Here is a 12,591-nt window from a genome sequence, read left to right as displayed (position 1 = left end):
TACCTGCCTCTGCTTGGTTGGGTATTGCAGCCAGGGGAATAAAGTTACTAAAGGGACTTGCGGAGCTGCCGTCATCTGGTCTCCAGCCTGGACAATTCCTAAAGTGTATCAATAATTGTGTTGTCGTCTTTTTGAGATTCAGACCAACACATTGTTTAGCCAGATACTCCATAGATCTTTAATGCGCTAGGAGCTGGTAATTTTCAATGTCGGGTTGTGACAGATTGTGGCTGGCCAGATCGGGCCTCTTTCTGGCATTAATCCACCACCTCATAACACCTTTGATTCAAAACAAATTGGAAAGCCCCCCCCCCCCCCCCCGCAGAGTCAATCAGCATGTTTCTTCTCCCCCTCTGCTGAGGAATCAAAGACAGAAACTTTCTCCAGACTTCTCAAGTTTGTACAGGATTCGTGCCACACATTGAAATGGCAATTGGTACCATATTACAGGAAGGAAGGCATGGTACAACCTGATCTCCTCCAATCTCGGAAGCTAAGTAGGTTGGTATTTGAAAGGGAGACCTCCTAGGAAGGCTTTGCAGAGGCAGGCAATGGCTAGCTACCTCTGCTTCTCACTTGCCTTGAAAGCCCCTTGCTGGAGTTTTCATAAGTCTTGGAAGAGAGACCACCAAGGAAGACTCTAGAGAGGACAGCAATGGTCAACTAGCTCTGCTTTTCACTTGCCTTGAAAGTCTTGCTGGGGTCACCGTAAGTTAGCTGCAACCTGACACCACTTGATACGCCCACCACCTGACACCCACTTCATACACCCACTGCAGATGGTTCAGAATGTGGCAGCCAAATTATCCAGATCTCACCTTTTTTAAAAACAGCTGCTGCTTTTAACTGTTTGTTTCTAAGTTCAGTTCAAGGTCCTGGTTATAAACTTTAAAGCCTTTCACAGCCTGGGACCTGCATATTTGAAGAACCGTCTCTCATTTTGTGCACCAGTGATGAACTTGTAGTTCCCGCTTTTTAGTCGTTAGAATTTGTCAGCTGCTTCGAGCTGCATGGAAAAGATGGAGTATAAATATAAGGAAATAAATGATTGCAATGTAATTATAAATTGGAGGTGTCATGTTAATTTTCTTCTGATGTTTCAGTCATAAGGAGGAACGTATTTTGTATTCTTTATAGTAATAGGACAGGGTGAGAAATGTTTCTTTCTAGTTGCCCTGTTGACCAGAAACTCTGCTTTGCATGTAGAAGGTTGTAGATCAAACCCTAGTTGTTCCCCTAAGAAGAACCCTGCAAGGTTGAACCAGTGGTCCATCTAGTCCACCATCCTGTTTCAAAAAGTGGCCAACCAGTTACCCTGAATGGCCAACAGAAAGATCAAGGATCTCCCCTGAAGCCTCCTATTCGTCATTTCAGAGGACTATTGCCTCTGAATATGGAGGTTCGGTCTGCTCTCCACAGCTAGTAGCCATTGATGGGCCTCTGCTCTATGAACCTGTCTGGGGAAAACCCTGGGCAGTAGTGTTAATTGGAGCAGGTGAGGCCGAGTTTAATGGGCCCGTGGTCTCACCTGATATATAGGAGCTTCTTCATGCAATTCAATTGTGTATACACAAATGGGGTTGGACCCCATGGATCTATTCTGCTAGTGTTGGGAAACTTCTTTGCACCACAGGGAAACACCATGCTCACAGACCACACTGATGGGATCGTACCCAATGCATGTGTGAAGTGCCTTCAGGTCGCAGTGGACATATGTCAACTCTGCAAGGTTTTCAAGACAAGAAACGAACAGATGTGGCTTAGAGAATACATTTAAAGTTAAAGTTGCTTTCTTTTTACCCCTTCCTTCTGTCCATCCGTCCGTCTTGCGGCTTTCAAACATCTGACATACATGCCTTACAGCTCTCAAACATCTGACTTTGTTCTACTTGGCTGTTAAGTTAAGCAAGTTTGGCCACCCCTGCTCTAGTCTATCATAGTAGAAGTCCATTGTCTTTGTTGAGGTCTAACGAGGTACTATCAAACTTTCTTAGGATGCCTAACTGAGATGTTTCATGCTGGAATCCCCTTCTGAAGTTTTGTAGAGAATGGCAAATTTCACATAGGTGAATCTGTGCCATGGTGGTCTCCGTGCTGGCTTTGTGTACATTTAATCTTTGCAGAGAGATGTTGCGGATGCTGCAGACTGGACCACTTAACTTCCCATGGCCTTTTGACTCTCTTTGCTTCTACCCTATATCTTCCCATCAAGAATCTAATTCTTGCAACCAGATGGAGAGCTCCATTCCACCCAAGTTCCTGCCACAATGAATCTATTATTTTCATGCAGTGATATGAGATCTTTCCTAATTTCGTTTTTCCCAGTGGCAGACATGGCAGGGCTACCCCTCTGTAATGAGATACAAATTGGAAACCAGGGTGGTGGGAGGCAGAGTGGCCTCACTACCCCAATCCTATTTGTCTGTGGACTTTTAGCTATAATTTCTGCCAAGGGGTATTTGTTTTAGAATATTGGGTCACGCGAGTTCTCCAGCAGTGACGCCAGAAAGAGATGCAATCCAATTAAAGCTATTTCTAAAATGTCCTTGGGGAGGATGGAGATGGGGCCCCAGAAATCCTACATTCTCGCCGCGGGAAATCGATATCACCCGTTTTTGCTCTTTGTCAATACAGACTTTGAAAAATTCATCACAAATGGAAGGAGAGGGTTATCCCCCATGGCAGAAGCAAGGTGACATAAATAATGATGGGGTGATCTTTCCAGACAGCAGCTAGGACCGCTCCCCCTTTCTGCAGACCACCCACCCTTCATGCCAACAAGAATAACTAAAATTGTGACCGCACACAAGTGGATGCAGTGGCTTCCACCAATCAGGTTGCCAAAGAGGCACAAAGCACTACTGGCAAGCTGATATAAAGCCCCTACCCTCCTCATCCATCCGAGGAACTGAGGAATGGAAGCCTGTTCTCTTCTTTGACTGGGAAGTTCAGCACCATGGCCAGTTCCAGGCTCTACATTCTCTGCTTTGGGTGCTGCCTTCTCTTACTCTTGGGGGCTTGCGAAGAATCGACAGAGATCAGGGGAGCTGCTGAAAGCCAGGAAGAAAAAGAAATGGTAATCGAGGTGGGGGAATGAAACACAAGGGCAGCTTCTTGTGCCCAAATGTCTCAGTGTTGCTGTTTGATGGTTGTTCTGCAAGATAGCTTTGTGTATCTGGTTTTAATTTTTGTTTGCAAGCCTGTAGACCAGGGGTGGCCAAACTTGCTTAATGTAAGAGCCACATAGAGTAAATGTCAGATGTTTGAGAGCCACAAGACATTAACATCAGATGTTTGCAAGAAGGAAGGAAGGAAAAGACCTATGTTCAAACCCCATCATCTGTGAAGCTCAATGGGTGATCTTGATTGGTCAATTCCCCCTTGGCTTAACTGACCTCAGTGGGTTGTTTTGAGGGGAAATAAAGAGAACCTCCCCCACCCATCTGGGCTTCTTTGGGGAAAGAGAGAATATAAGGTTCATGTGACTTTTATTTTAGCACCCAGTTCAAATCATCTTATTCTCTCTCCAATTATTTAAGAGAAGTCTGCAGAACAAGTGCGGCCTCTGTCCCAAACTAGGCAGGTGGGATTAAGTAAGCTACTTTGTCTCTCAGCCCTTTCCTCCATCTTCAAAATGGATATAATAGCACCAGCCTACCATGCGGAGCTGATGCAGATTATTATAACAAGACAACGGAGTGGTAACATGCTAAACACAGAAATGCAATTTGAATGGAAAATGTGACTTGTTTAATTGTAGCTTGACTGTTCTCTCTAACTTTTACCTGGTTTTTCTGGCTGTTTTAAAGGTTGGTTTGTAGACCTTGGGGGTAGTTTAACTGCTTAAGTACAACAATTACCTTGGAAGAAATTTGTTTGGCAAAATGCCTGGGGTACAGCCACTTTGAATCCCATCTGTTTCAGTGGAAGAAATCTCAGCATGGTGTAGTGGTTAAGAGCAGTGGACTCTAAGCTGAAGAACCAGCTTTGGTTCCCCTGCTCCTCCATAGGTAGCTTGCTGGGAGATGGTCACAGTCCTCTCAGAACTCTCTCAGCCCCACCTACCTCACAAGGTGCCCTTTGGTTAAGCCAGGGTGGTGTAGTGAAGAGTGGCTGACTCTAATCAGCCAGTTTGGTGTAGTGGTTAAGTGTGCGGACTCTTATCTGGGAGAACCAGGTTGGATTCTCCACTCCTCCACTTGCACCTGCTAGCATGGCCTTGGGTCAGCCGTAGCTCTGGCAGAGGTTGTCCTTGAAAGGGCAGCTGCTGTGAGAGCCCTCTCCAGCCCCACCCACCTCACAGGGTGTCTGTTGTGGGGGAGGAAGGTAAAGGAGATTGTGAGCCGCTCTGAGACTCTTCTGAGTGGAGGGTGGGATATAAATCCAATATCTTCTTCTTCTTCTAATCTGGAGAACAGGGTCTAATTTCCCACTCCTCCTGCATGTGAAGCCTGCTGGGGGAGCTTGGGCCAGTCACAGCTCTCTCACAAAGTGCCTGTTGTGGGTAGAGGAAGGGAAAGGAGACTGTAAGCTGCTCCTTAAAGTAGAGAAAGTTTGAGCATAAAAACCTACTCCTTTTCTTCTTTCTCTTTGGCTGGATTGTGGGATAATGCCTTGTTTGATTCTGGCCTGAGGCTGTCCTCTCCTTTTGCCTTCATGGTGCTGGTAGATGCTGTTCGTTGCTTTGCTGCTCTAATACTACATTTGTTTTCAGCACCAAGTGGACAGTTGTACTATGACCCCAAACTCCTGCATGTGTACTAAGTATATGCATAGATCCAGAGGAGTTAGCCATGTTAGTCTGTTGCTGCAAAATAGTAGAGTCCAGTCTTTTGCTTTGTATTTACATGGCGCTCACTTCCTGCATACACACTCCCCCTTTTTCATACCACCTATATATCTCTGGCCAGTTTCTGCATACCCTCCATGCATCTGACAAAGGGCGTGGTGTTTCTCAAAAGCTTATGCTACAATAAAATTAGTTAGCCTTAAAGGTGCTCTTTGCTATTAAGTATATGCAGTCGCTGAGTTTAATGCAGTTACCCGCTGATGTGTGCTACAGACAAGACTCCTGATGAGTAGACAGTTTTAACTGATAATTCTGCAACATGGAGGCAGGGTGTTCAGTGTGGAAAACCCCTAAAGAAATAAATTACTGTGCTGAAACTGGGCTATTCATATGGTTCTGTTGTTACTAAGACTCAAGGGCACAATTCACCAATATGTTCTCATACAGCCACTTTGTTCTGTTACTAAGACTCAAGGGCACAATTCACCAATATGTTCTCATGCAAAAACCAGATTCTTATTGGAGAATTGTACCTGTACAGTAACAGCCCCATGGTGCAGAGTGGTAAAGCTGCAGTACTGCAATCCGAGCTCTCTGCTCACGACCTGAGTTTGATCCTGGCAGAAGCTGGGTTCAGGTAGCCAGTTCATGGTTGACTCAGCCTTCCGTCATTCTGAGGTTGATAAAATGAGTCCCCAGCTTGCTGGGGGGAAAGTGTAGATGACTGAGGAAGGCAATGGCAAAGCACCCCGTAAAAAGTCTGCCGTGAAAACGTTGTGATGCCGCGTCACCCGAGTCAGAAACGACTGGTGCTTGCACAGGGGACTACCTTTACCTTTAAAAAAAAAAAAAAAAACCCTGTACAGTACTTATACGAGGTCTTTCATCCATAGAATGTCAGATCTTTTTCAATTGTGTTTAATATTTTTCCCATCTTTGAAAAAGATTACTCATTTAAGAGACGACAAAGCTGTTATTTCTTTAGATTCTCACTGCCGCCACCAGCTGTGCAGAAATTTCAGTCTCTTGAAATCCACTCTGGCCTTTAAGGGTGGGATAGGGGTAGGCCTATAAATCTTTTGCAAGAAACACTTAAAATAATTGATTGTCTCAGATAGGAAACACACTTTACCAAATTGAAGGCTGCTTGGGCAAAAAGGGAAAGTCACAGTTTTGACAGCAGCGATCAAGAATTTACTTGAGATTAGGAAGCTGACTAATTGAGAAACTGACCAAATGTCTAATTTAATTGCAATTAGGAAGACACTTCAGCATGGAGCCCCCGAAACCAGCTGCCTGTGCATGTTCCTGCTTCAAAGCAGTCCAGGAGTATTTCAGGGAGGGTAAGAGGTTAACATTCTAGAATACCTTGAGCCTGTATGTATATAGCAGGCTGAACGCTTAACTGACCATGTGCAGAATCTTGTTCATCCTTCTGAGTTGAAGAACGTCGTGGGGGAAATGGTGCTTGACTCATCATGCAGCCAACAGCCAACCATTATGAGGTGGACAAATCTCTATACTAAACTGCCCAAATTCATAATCACCTAAAATGAGAAATGTCTGCCCCTTCTGCTATTCTTGCAGTACCTGTGTTCGCCACATGGGGGACATCCCATATTCCTGTTGTTACCTATTTTCTTTGCTCAGAATGGATGCCAGCGGTTTGCTCTCTCCTTAAGTGTGCTCCCCTTTGAGTTGCAGATTGAAGCCCTGCAGGAGGTCTTGGAGAAGCTGAGGAGCAGCCAGCTGCCTCTTGAAAAGAAGTTAGGGTGGGTGCCTTCGGTAAGTAGTGTGGAGTGGACAGAGGCCCGCTTTGGCTTTCTGTGGCTCATTTATATCCATCCCACAGAATTGCCAACTTCCACATGAGTCCTAGAGATCTCCCACTATTACAAGCAGGCCTTGAATTCAACAGGAGCTCACAGGAGCACAGCTCCTGAACCTTTTTGAGGGTTCCCCTTCCTCCTCCCCACCTACCTTGTCCATTGAATAGTAGGTGCAGCTGCATAACAATCCCTGGATTAGGAAAGTAGGCAGCCAGCCAGCCGCCAGGAGCTTTGCCACACCCCCAGCAGCCCTCATTAACCCCTGGAGAAGCCCACACCACCTTTTCTCCACTTCTTAGGTGATTTTGGGTGGCAGATAGCTTGTTGGACTTTTGACTGTGGGGTGGGGATGACGGCCAAGAAGAGCCCCAGGTGAGTGAGGCCTGCTTGGGCAGGCCTCACTCACCCAGGGTTCTCCTTTCTTGCATCAGGTTACTTTTGGCTGGTGGTGGGGGGCTGGCATGTGCTGATGAATTATGCTAATAAACTCCATTACCTATTTTTCTATAAAACGACCCCCGATTACAAGTGATCTCCACATGACAAAGATCACTCCCCCTGGAGAAAATGTAAGGTTGCCAGGTCTGACTCAAGAAATATCTGGGGATTTTGGAGGTAAAGCCAGGAGACTTTGGGGGTGGAGCCAGGAGTAAGGGTCTGACAAGCATGATTGAATTTCAAAGGTATCTCTGGCTATCACATTTAAAGGGACCATGTGTCTTTTAAATGCCTTCCCTCATTTTGGAAATAATGAAGGATAGGGGCACCTTCTTTTTGTGGCTCATAGAATTGGACTCCCTGGTCCAATGTTTTTAAAACTCAGGGGATGTTTCAAGGAGAGGCACTGGGATGCTATGTAGAAAATTTGGTGCCTCTATCTCAAAAAACAGGCCCCCAGAGCCCCAGATATCCATGGATCAATGCCTTATTACACCCTATGGGAACTGGTCTTCCATGGGGTGTAATGGAGTGCTCAGCAGACATTTCCCCCCCTGCCCTGCTTTCTGATGACTCTGAAGTGGGGAGAAGGCCTCCAAACTGGGGGATCCCCTGCCCCCAACTGGGGATCGCAACCAAATGCTGATGGACTGTAATTGGCAGTGGCATTCCGGAAAAATGAATTAAAACAGAATAGAAACTTATGAAGCCAGGAAATAAATTATGGCACTTCAGCTCTACTGAACTTATGGCTATGAAAGACGGTCCCTTGAAGAAGGATGCTTCATATCCAAAACAAAATTGGACCTGTTCTTTTATCATTAGCTGGACTACAGTTTAAATGTTACATGGTTTTTGGACAGAAGTTGTGTCGTGCACAGGGTGGTTTTCTTTCTGTACCATTGAGTTGTTATTTGCTGCTCAGAAATTGTATTTTGTGGACTATACAGAGAAATATTTTCTACACTGAGTGAGTTTGTTGTTTTGCTCCACCCAACTGGGGATTGGCAGCCTTAAGAAAATGGCTATTTTGGAGGGTGGACTCTATGGCATTAAACCCCCGCAGAGATCCTTGACCTCCCCAGATCCAACCCATCCCATCTCCACCCCTCAAATCTCGAGGTATTTCCCCATCCAAAACTGGCAACCCTACCCATGACCAGAACCATGAAGACTGCAGCTCGCAACCCGTTAACTCCAGAGGAGCCAGTTTTATTTTAATTGAATAGAATCATTGTAGGTTATCCGCTATGTAGATCGCAGCCCCACTGTAAAACCATGTGCTTATTTATTCAGAAGTAAGTTTTTCCAAGTTCAATTATTTTCTAATAGGATTGTAATTTAAAACACACTGAGCCATACTATAATGAGCCAGACTATAAGGACAGGCAATTATTGGGGTGGAAGGAAACAACAGGAGAATGACGGTTATACTTAGTAAGTCAGCCCCAGAGGGGACAGCGATTCATGAGGGGGAGGTATCAGCTGGCAGGAGCAGTTTAGGCAGCAAGTTTCCCTCCTAGAACTTCCAAAAGGAAGGTGAGAGAGACCGCAAGTCTCTCAAACAGAATGGGTAGTTTGGCCATATTTATCTCCCTCACACACAGGCAGTCACTCTGTTTTCCTTTGGACCCTGGTCAAGTGAGGAGGAACAAGAGGTTAATGTGTCTTTAGGGTTAGAGGTTAATGTATCTTTAGGTTGGGAAACATTTAGAGATGCTGGGAGTAAAGCCTGGGGAGGGCGGGGGGGCCCTCTGCAGGCTATATTGAGTCCCCCCTCCAAAGCAGCCATTTTCTACGGATAAGCTGATTTCTGTTGCCTGGAGATCAGTTGTAATTCTGGGAGATCTCCAGGTCCCACCTGGAGGTTGGCAAACCCAGTCTTCATTCCTGCCAGTGTTCTTTCCAGTTTATACCAGCCACTGCTAAAGAAGATGACTGCAGATTTATACCCCACCCTTCTCTTTGAATCAGTCTCAGAGTGGCTTACACTCTCCTTTACCTTCCTCCTCCACAACAGACACCCTGTGAGGTGGGTGGGGCTGAGAGAGCTCTCCCAGAACCTGCCCTTCCAAGGACAATTGTGCCAGAGCTATGGCTGACCCAAGGCCATTCCAGCAGCTGCAAGTGGAGGAGTGGGGAACCAAACCCGGTTCTCTCAGATAAGAGTCCGCACACTTAACCACTACACCAAACTGGCTCTCCTACCTAGACTAGAATGGAGAATTCGCAACCTTTTTGAGCCTGCGGGCATCTTTGGAATTCTGACACAGGGTGGTAAGGGCAATCCCAAAATGGCTGCCACAGGAGGTGCAGCCAATGACAAAATGTCAGAAAGTAAATTCATGCATAACTCTAATAGCAGCTCATCAAGATTTCAACCAGCAGCTGAAGATGTCTTTTAAAACGAACACATTATTTAAAAATGGGTTCCAGCATACATACAGCTTACTTCCAGTCACACAATGAAAATCTTTGTGCTGTGGTGGCAGCTGATACATTTTTTTTTTTGCATTTGCACAGCCAATATGAAGCCCTGCAGGGCAAAGTCTCACCTGGCCCCATGCAATTTCTAAAACACTTAAGTGCCAGGAAAAGTTGGCACCAGCAGGCACCTCACCTTAAGAAGTATAAGGCCGCTAAAAATGTTCCAAGGTTGCCATTGTGCTGGTGAACCACCTGACTGTCCTGCAGCCTGCCTTGGGATGCCTGTACCAAATATAACCCAAATGTAAGGGGCGGTGGCTCAGTGGTAGAGCATTTGCTTGGTAAGCAGACGGTCCCAGGTTCAATCCCTGCCATCTCCAAAAAAGGGTCTAGGCAAATAGGTGTGAAAAACCACAGTTTGAGACCCTGGAGAGCCACTGCCAGTCTGAGTAGACAATACTGACTTTGATGGACCAAGGGTCTGAGTCAGTATAAGGCAGCTTCGTATGTTCGTAAATCATGAGAACCCTAGAATTAAACACATCCTTTTGAGGTTTGATTATCAAAGGGTGATTAACACATGGAATTCACTACCACAGGAGGTGGTGGCAGCTACAAGCATAGGCAGCTTCAAGAGGGGATTGGATAAACATATGGAGCAGAGGTCCATCAGTGGCTATTAGCCACAGCTTATTGTTGGAACTCTCTCTCTCTGGGGCAGTGATGCTCTGTATTCTTGGTGTTTTTTGGGGGGGGGGGGTGGAATAGTGGGAGGGCTTCTAGGAGAGCCAGTTTGGTGTAGTGGTTAAGTGTGCAGAGGACTGGGTTTGATTCCCCATTCCTCCACTTGCACCTGCTGGAATGGCCTTGGGTCAGCCATAGCTCTGGCAGAGGCTGTCCTTGAAACGGCAGCTGCTGTGAGAGCCCTCTCAGCTCCACCCACCTCACAGGGTGTCTGTTGTGGGGGCGGAAGATAAAGGAGATTGTGAGCCACTCTGAGGTTGAGTGGAGGGTGGGATATAAATCCAATATAATCATCATCATCATCTTCAATAGTGTCCTGGTCCCCCTGATGGCACCTGGGGTTTTTTTGGCCACTGTGTAACACAGTGTTGGACTGGATGGCCCATTGGCCTGATCCAACATGGCTTCTCTCATGTTCTTATGTTCTTATCTCTATGGGGCATCTGGTGGGGGAGGAAGAGAGGCCTTGCTTCAGTGTATATCTGTAACCCTTCCCCCCCTTTACAGTGTGATGCAGGTGAACAGTGTGCAGTGCGCAAAGGGTCTCGCATTGGCAGACTGTGCAACTGCCCCCGCCGAACATCGTGCAACATGTACATCTTGAAGTGTTTGTGAGGATGCCAGCAAGGGGCCCGTGAGGGAGTGACTCTTGGATGGATCCTTGATGCACAGCCCCAGGTGAGGAGAAGCTTCATTATTAAACTTCCTCCAATCCACAACCCCCCCTCTGTGCCAAACTAGCGAATCGATGCGCTGGGAGTTCTATGGCTAAAGCCCCCCAGCCTTTAAAAACAATTGTCATGCCTACGGAGCTCTCTTGTGCGTGAAAATGGAACTTTAAAAAACCTGCTGGAATTCCTGTCAACAGAACAGGGGGTGCGGCCTCAAGAGGAAAACATCAAGCCTTAGGGAATGTTCTACTGCCTTCTGGAAAATTCCAAGACTCCCATATGAATACCCAGTTTGCTAGGGAGGTGGAGTCTATGATAGTCCAAGGAAGCCCAAACACTACTGAGGTGGGGGAGAGAGAGGATTGTTAGATGCCTCCCAGGCTCAGAATACACAGATTACATACTCAGGAGATTGTCTAAATTTGAATGGTCAAAATTGCTGTTAAGCTTCATGCATTTGCAAGACCTGTAAGTATAGCACAGGAAGTATTTAGTAGTGGAAGCAGGGCTTTTTTATAAGCAGGAAAGCACAGGAACACAGTTCCGGCTGGCTTGGTGTCGGGTGTGTGTGTGAATATTTTTTAATTATTATTTAATCAGATTTGTATCCTGCCCTCTCCTTACGGGCTCAGGGCGGCTAACGACATTTTAAAGCAACAATTCAGCTTAAATACAAGACAATATAATAAAACAACAATATAACAGTTTACAAAACTATAAACCGATCATCCAAGATTCGTTTACCATCGCTGCTATTATTGCTTTGGCGCTCACATGATATTGCTGACTTTATTACTACTGTTGTGTTGGTGCTCAGATTGTCATAGCGCTGGTTGGGCTCTCAGCGCTATGGTGTAAATATTATAATGTAGTGGTTGCCTGTCTCAGGTGTTAAATGCAAGTAGACAGAGTTTGGTTTTGCAGGCTCTGCGGAACTGTACCAGGTCCCACAGAGCTCTAATTTCTTCTGGAAAGGCATCCCACCATGTGGGGGCCACCACAGAAAAAACCCTGGCCCTGGTGGTGGCCAACCGTACTTTTTTTGGCCCAAGGATTGTTAAAAGATTTTGAGAGCCTGAGTGTAGTGTGTGCTGGGGTACATATGGGGAAAGCCCTGTGCAAAACAATGGTGACATCTGGGGGTATGACTTAATATGCAAATATATTGGACTTTTCTTACAAAAATGCCCTGTGCAAAACAATGGTGATGTCAGGGGGTGTGGTCTAATATGCAAATGAGTCCATGCTGAGCTTTTTCTATAAAAAAGCTCTGAGTTGAAGGGACCCTGGAGGTCATATGAACATATGAAGCTGCCTTATACTGAATCAGACCCTCGGTCCATCAAAGTCAGTATTGTCTACTCAGACTGGCAGCGGCTCTCCAGGGTCTCAAGCTGAGGTTTTTCACGCCTACTTGCCTGGACCCTTTTCAGTTGGAGATGCCAGGGATTGAACCTGGGACCTTCTGCTTACCAAGCAGATGCTCTACCACTGAGCCACCATCCCTCCTGAGGTCACGTAGTCCAGCCACAGATTTAGCACAGGAATCCAGAGTATTCCTGAGAGATGGTTGCTGGGTTCTTAGGTCCTCTGTTGGCACTTTTTGCTGCAAAATGGATGCAAGAGCAAAATTCAGTTCAGGAGCTGTTTCCTGGTCTGGAACACAGAGCTTTTTTTGAGCAGGAACGCACAG

General features: G+C 46.1%; 1 long non-coding RNA gene across 1 annotated transcript; it reads left to right on the top strand.

Moving 5' to 3' along the window:
* Positions 1 to 3,051: 3,051 nt before the first annotated feature.
* Positions 3,052 to 10,766, top strand: LOC132567695 (uncharacterized). Its single transcript, XR_009555115.1, has 3 exons — positions 3,052 to 3,085; positions 6,494 to 6,574; positions 10,735 to 10,766. It is a non-coding gene; the product is annotated as an uncharacterized LOC132567695 (long non-coding RNA).
* Positions 10,767 to 12,591: the final 1,825 nt, after the last annotated feature.

Source organism: Heteronotia binoei, chromosome 2 (assembly GCF_032191835.1).
Source record: "Heteronotia binoei isolate CCM8104 ecotype False Entrance Well chromosome 2, APGP_CSIRO_Hbin_v1, whole genome shotgun sequence".
Classification (NCBI taxonomy): domain Eukaryota; kingdom Metazoa; phylum Chordata; class Lepidosauria; order Squamata; family Gekkonidae; genus Heteronotia; species Heteronotia binoei.
The sequence above is the reverse complement of the archived record's forward strand: the minus strand, read 5'-3'. Positions and strand labels throughout refer to the sequence as shown.